Source organism: Vidua macroura, chromosome 14, assembly GCF_024509145.1.
Source record: "Vidua macroura isolate BioBank_ID:100142 chromosome 14, ASM2450914v1, whole genome shotgun sequence".
Classification (NCBI taxonomy): domain Eukaryota; kingdom Metazoa; phylum Chordata; class Aves; order Passeriformes; family Viduidae; genus Vidua; species Vidua macroura.
In genome coordinates, this window is record NC_071584.1 from 2,813,672 (window position 1) to 2,820,623 (window position 6,952).

General features: G+C 39.9%; 2 long non-coding RNA genes across 2 annotated transcripts in view; both read left to right on the forward strand.

Moving 5' to 3' along the window:
* The window catches only part of LOC128814268 (uncharacterized), a 28,299-nt gene extending 24,527 nt beyond the window's left edge, over positions 1–3,772 (forward strand). Inside the window, exons 2-3 of the long non-coding RNA XR_008439329.1 lie at positions 470–879; positions 3,723–3,772. This is a non-coding gene — a long non-coding RNA (uncharacterized LOC128814268). The remainder of the gene's footprint in view (positions 1–469; positions 880–3,722) is intronic.
* Positions 3,773–4,458: 686 nt separating this feature from the next.
* LOC128814267 (uncharacterized) lies at positions 4,459–6,259 on the forward strand. Its single transcript, XR_008439328.1, has 3 exons — positions 4,459–4,524; positions 4,871–5,067; positions 6,180–6,259. It is a non-coding gene; the product is annotated as an uncharacterized LOC128814267 (long non-coding RNA).
* The last annotated feature ends 693 nt before the right edge of the window (positions 6,260–6,952 follow it).

The window sequence follows — 6,952 nt, forward strand, 5'->3', positions numbered from 1 at the left end:
TACAAGGTGAACACGTGTGGTGTTTGATCCTCTGAGAAATTTCAACCCAAGATGCAACCAGCTGTAGGAGGAGAAGGGAGGGCAAAGGAGCTGAGTGTTGGGTGGTCTGCATAATGCTGGAAAGGAGGCAGAGAGCTGTATGTAAAAAACTGTCACTTAGAACTATTTAGGCAAGTAACTGAAAGACTTGGAACAGAGGAAAAGACCTTCTTTGTTTAACTAAACATTAAAGACATCTGAAAGATCTGGGGTTGATGTGGGGCTGGGGTGGGAGGAGGCAGGACAAGCAGGTGAGCAGATTAATGGCATTGTTGCAGCTTGCCCATATGGTGTTTGGGCTCTATTTCCTCAGTTATGTTTATCTGTTGGGATATTCTTAATACAAGCTTGATCTGGAAAAATGAAATTAATTTATTTGAAAAGGTCAGCTTCATGAGAATTGTCTGATTGAGCACCTACTGTTTTTCAGAGCTTGTGATCTGTGTGTGCAGGTGACCGACAGCAGCCATGATTGCCAAACAAACTGGAGAAGAGATGAAGACATGATTTGTGCTGAGGATGTAAAATGGGGAGGAGAGCGAATGAAACCAGTTTGTCATGTTGCAAAAGTGTTTCTCTCTCTCTGTCACATATTCCACTTCTTAATTATTCTCTTCATGCACTCAAATGAAAAGGCTACTAAGTGATCTGTGCATAGATGCTACTGTCATCTCCAGAAGAAAAAAATTAATGCTTGATCAGAATAAGAAATTCATTAAACTCTGGCTACTGACACTCTCCTTCAACCTAAACACCACTCCTGGAATAGGATATTCAAAATCTTCCTGTCTCCTGGAAAGTCCATGGAGTTGGAGGCAGCATGATGGAAACCTCAGCTAGGTATGTAGCATTCAGCAGCTTCACAGATGAGCTTCCAGGAAATCTTTACAGCTTTTGTAATAAAAATAGCATTCATATATGACTTTGTTTATGGTGAGGCCCCAGGGTGAATTGTTTGGGCTTTGTCTGTAAAATTTCTTGCCAGTTGGTCTTGCAGAGAACAAGTGTAAGTTGGAGCCTCATGGAGTTTAAATTCAATGAGAAGGAAATAATATCTGAAGAGAAATAATACTTTGGACCCAGCAAGTTTGACACTGGCTAATGCTGCCAGAGTTTGAATATTACTGAATTCAACAATCTTTTCCATCAAATTCCAGAATCATCTGGAACATTCCCTCTTACGTGAAATAAATGTTTGCAAGCTGCCAGGTGATTAACTCTGTTAACTGAGATGTGAGGGTGTCTCAGGAGACTCTGCTTTGTTTTGCTACTGTAATTTCCAGTAAAGATTTGGTCAATTCTTGAAACTGTCTCAAATGATGTATTTTGCAGCTTTAAGTTAAAATTCAGACCTGCCAAAAGGTTCTTGATTGTTAGTTTTTCTGGCTGAAACCTGCTGATTTTTCCACTGAGATTTGTCCATGGAGTTATGGATCACTGCTTTATCTCTCTGGCTTCAGAAAAGACAACCACTGTATCATCTCCTAAGTGTGAGGAGAAAAAAAGTTACTAAAACATTAGTAAGAATTTTCAAAGGGTTGCAAATTAATCAGATATTGTACAAATAAACACTGAGAGTGTAGGCCTAGTGAAAAGATTTAAAGCCTGAGAGAGACAAGCCATTGGTTGCATTTAAAGGAAAGCATAGAAGTGGAGAAATTACTGGATTTGAGGAGGAATTAAATTGAGAGATCATTTGGCAGATAAAATGAAAGAATAATCAAGCATAAAGAACAGCAAAAAATCAGTTACAAAATAAAGCAAGGAAGAAGTAAAATCAGTTAAATAGTTTAATCACATCTGCCTTTTCACAGCTGAAATGCCATTAAACAGATCTAAACATTATTTATAGGAAAGAAATGCGTTTGGAATGAAAAACCATCAGAAGCATGTGAACATTGCTGCTTTGTAAACCATGAAATTACTATTTATAAAGAAATGGTGACTGAGACTAGAGATTTCAAGAACCATTCCTTCTGTGTACTATCCTTCAGCTGTATCCTACATCAAATGAGTGACAGGTCTTGCTCTTCCCACACTGGTTAGAGTTTGGAGAGTCCCCGCAGTAAGCAGATCACAACTTTCTGAGAGGAAAGGCCCAGGATTGGATGAAACATCTTTCTGTATTAGACTTCAGTATTCAAGAGATGAGTTACTACAAGGAGACCTTAAGAAAGTGATATTGAAAAGACAACTCAATTTGCTTGAAAAATATATTGACAACATGCAATAGGAAAGCAAAATCGTGAAGTTTTGATGCACTCGAAGTGCTGCAATGTCAGATAAACTCCAGCATGGGGCGTGGATGGCAGACGAGGTGATGTGGAAGTCAGATAAACTGAGGCAGGATCTCAAATAGATCCTTCAGGGAAGAGCCAGTTGAGTTTTCTAGGTCAGCACACGAAGCTCTCAGCATCCTTCGTTACGTAACCTGGGCAGGAGATCCTGCAGCCTCTTGGGCGTGAGCCAGGGTGGAGAGCTGCAGTGTAGGAACCTTCCCTGGCAGGAGCAGGAGGAGATGCAGGACTGACCTAGGAGGTATTTCCCCTACTCATCAAAAAGGAACAGGCACAGAGAAGACATGGGGAGCACAGATTGCCTTCTGTACAGCTCGAATGTCTCACCTTCTATTTTTAACTGTCTCGTGGAAGCATTTAGGAAAAGCAATATAAAAGAGAAAGAATGTAAATATTATGGTTTCAAGGATATCAGCCCCAGTCCAAGTGCAAAAATCTGCCTTTCAGTGAAAGCTTTGAGGGGCTTCTAGTTCAAAGGATTCCAGAGCTGTGGAGAGGCAGCTATGCACATTACTTTCTTCTCTATCAGTTAGCCCTTATTGATGGCAGCCAAGTTAAAATAAGGAAGAGTATCTCTCTTAAACAGTTCTGAGAGGATAGAAACACTGCCATGGGAAAGAGCAGCTACAAGGTGGTAAATACTTTTTCAAATGACAGAATAATTTTTCTGCTGAGGCTGGAAATGTCAGTGTTGAACTTTTGCTCGTGCCTCTGACCTCCTGAAGCAATTGGCTATTTCAGTGTGTGGCAAAATACTCAGGGAAACTCCCCACAGTTACAAGGCTTTGTTTTAGGAGGGCTTTTTGTTCTGCATAAATGTAATGATCTTATTCTGGTTTATCTTTCAGGATTAAAGGACTACTGGCAGATATTTTAGGATTAAAATATGGGTTAGACTTGGCTTTTTGTTTTGCTTTTTACAGAGTCTGATATGAGTGGGAATATCTGTGAGCTGGAAAATACATCCACAATACCCCTGGAAACCGCATGTTTTTATTTAAATGCAGTCCTGCTGTGTTTAGTGTCAGAGCTAAAAAGGGAACCTGGTATGAACAGAAAATGAAGCAGAAAACTACAGTTTGGCTTCCCCAAATCAGTGAATGGCACAATCAAGAGACTGTAAAAAGCGGATGCTTAAAATGTTTTGGATTTAATCATGCTTTTTGTTAAGACTCACTCTTAAAAATACACTGTTTGCTAAAATAGCATCTTACATATCCACAGACTGCAGAGCAGACTGCAAAATTCTGACCAATTAATTCTTTGGTACATTAACATAAGCATACATTTAAAGATTTTGATAGATTTTTGATTTATTTCTCATATCTGTATTCACATAAGGTCTCTGTGTTGACAACATGAAAATGCTTTCTAATTTGTGATTAGTGCAGAGCAGCAAGAGGAAGAGTTGGCAGGAGCAGCTCTTAACAAGTAAGGTATGTGATTCTTTTTTATCTCACAGCCAGGGCTTTGTCAGAGCAGAGGAGCTAAGATTGGTTAATACTCAGACAGCCTGCTGAAGTTACAGTCTGGTTTTCTAATTTAAAAGTGCTACTGGATGACATAAATGGTAGGAATAATTGTGAATTCTATGTGAGAAAATCAAATGGGAGTTGTGGAGACTGTAGGAATAGGTCTAAAGTAGCCCTTTGAAAGTTAGAAACAGCTTCAAAAATTATTATACTCTCAGTGTGATTGTTTTGCTTATATTTCAAGTGAATATTTTTCTCACTATGCATTGTTTAAGCTCACATTATGTTTATTTGCAATCTAATTCAAATCAAGGAAACTAAAAGCACTAAAGGTTAATCAGTGAGCTATCCTTGAAAAAATACAGGACTGAGAGACTGGACGAAGCCAACAAGAAAAAGTGTGTTTAGTCTTTTCAGAGCCCTTCTCATCTCTGGGAAGGCTGCAAGAGAAAAAGGTTGAGGGCAGACAATGGTAATATAGGTTTGGGGAAAATATTGGTCCTATTGTGTTTCTTTTCTTTTTTCTTGTCTTGCCGTTTTTGGTCTGGTCTTATTTTCTTACTTTTTTTTTTTTTTTTTCCTTTTTTCCCCACTGTGCAGTTTGAAGAGAGAGGAACATAGAAAACCCAACAGGGCATCTGTAGCGCCAGAGTGTCCTGCAGCTTCAGCACAGGCTCTTAAGAGATGCTTCCCTTCCCTCATCCCTAAAAGCAAAGGTAATCTTAGTTTATCTTGCCTCTCAGCTAACCTGTCACAGAAGGCAATATTTCAAAAGTACCAAGTTTATTTGAAAACCATGAAGTCTTGCAATGGATTACTTGGGCAGAGGGGATAACTGGGCTGGAGATGGTGGGGGACTCTGAGCAGTCTCAACTGGTGAAAGGAAAAGATTGGTGGAGATGGAAAAGCCTCCTCTGCCTGCTAAAATGCCATGTACCTAGGACTGGTCCTGTGTAAACTGTCAGAGCTCCCAAGTCCTGGCTTTTTATACTGTACTTGTAGTGAGACCAAAGGATGGAAAACTGGTTGTCTGAGCTATATTGAGGTTTTTATTATGTTCAGGGATTAATTTGGATGACAACAATGGTGTTTTCAGTGCAGCAAGTAGAATTAAATAAGCAGGCTGGCAGAAGATCTGAGAAACAGAAGGTGAAAATAAATAAATTGGAGCAGTGAAGAATGCAGAAAGAAACAGAAAGTGTTCAAAGGCATGTAAATGCCATGAAGGCTGAAGCCAAATTCATATGCAAATACCTAAGGTACAAATCCTCTTCCCTCCTTTTCTCCTTACCCTGGCCAGGTGCCTATGCAGCCCCTTGCCCGCTCTTGTGTTTACTCTCATGGCAGAATTTAAGCAATGGAACAGAGGAAAAAGGAGGCAGATGTGACTATGTGGGAAGTTGCTTTGCCACTCAGATGTGTATGGGAACCACATCTTTTCCTGTAGTTTGTGGAAGAGGGATTTATTCTTTCAGCATTTTGAGAAAGACTTATGATTCCACCTGGATTTATGCACAATAGCTTTTCTGTCTGTACTCTTTATCTTTCCTTGAGAGCTTTCTGAGTAAGTTATTTTCCTCCTGGGATGTATAAAGTATACTCTCACCTACAGTGGGATAAAAGACTCTTGAATACAAAGGCCTCTGCTGAAGGCCTTTTGCAAGTATTGTCCATTCCCATCTAATTTCACCTGGAGCTCATCTGTAGGGCCTTGCTCAGGTTGGGCCATGTGGTAGGGCTTTATAAACTCAAAATGGTGTAGCTGTGTGCTGTGATATTCACTCTAGGAAGTTCATACCAAGGCTCTAAATTAGCCATTTAAGCTTTCTAATTGTAATGGTTTTTAAGTCATCTCACTCCAGGCAGTGGTACAGTGAAAGCTGAAATCATGCTGGAGTGCTTTGCTGGCTCACAGCCCAAGCTGGCTCTCAGTGTGTTATAGGCAGCCTTTCCTGGGATGGTGGTGAATTAGAATTGTGGTAAAGTAGTTCTAGCAAGATGACAAATCACCTTGCATCTAAAGGTTTTATTGCTTTTTCCGCTGTCTATGAACTCAAAAATGAGGCCATTTCTTTGAAAAATGGCACTTGAGAATATGAAATTTCCAGAAGAATTCGGGATCTCTTTTCTAACAGAAGCTGAATGCATGGTGAACAATCCCTTTTGTTACCTCAGGAAATAGTGGTCACACAATTGGGTAAAGCTTTGGACCTGCAAAATTAACCAAATCTGGTTCTAAATTAAATTTACCTTAGTGTCCAATCCTTCACTGAGTTCTGCCCAGAGCTGGTGTGAGGGGGCTTCAGAGAAGCCTGTGAGCCTGCATGTCTGTGTCCAGTTCCTGCTAATGCTTCTGTTCTCAATTTCTCAGTACAGAGCTGCTTAGTGAGTCCAACCCAACATGCTGCTCCTGAAGAAGAGACTGCTGTTTGTCAAACAGAAAGAAAGTCATGGCCAAGAGTTACACAGTATTGTGAGTTTCTGCTCTTCTTTGTGTGTTTCTCCAGACACTTTTGTTGTGCTCTAGCATGTACCCCAAAGAGCCAGACTCTTCTGTAGTCTGTAGTTGCAGAGTGAGTAATCTGAAACCATGTAATTTATTTAACGCCACTTCACTACTTAGCTTGCAGAATCTCTGTGAGAAATATTCCAGGTGCCTTGACCTTATTTTTTTCAGATTTGTTTTGAACAGCATGTCTGGAACATGTGTTTCATGTGTTATATTTCCTCTGTGGATTCATCTTTGACATTCAATGTGTGAACTTTTCTTATAATTAGTTCTGATCAGTAGAGCTAGTTCAAGTACCACTGCAGATAGTTTAACTCGTATTTCTTGTTGGCAGTCACAAAACTCTCACAGGATGCAGTGCTGTAGCTGGGCAGGAGTGGATTCCTGCCCTTAACTTGCTTTGTACTCAAGTCAGAGGATATTCAGGCACACTTTGGATGCCCACAGCAGGTTTGCAAAGCCAGTGGTTAAGAATCTAGTAAATGTATTCAACACACAAATTTACTCAAATCCCTCCTTTTTTTAGTTAGATAAATCTGTCTCTCAGCTGGATGAGGTTTTATTCCATGATTTCGTAAGTACTTGCTTTACAAACATCTGTAAATTTAAAGCAGACTTACTTTCAATACCTTTAC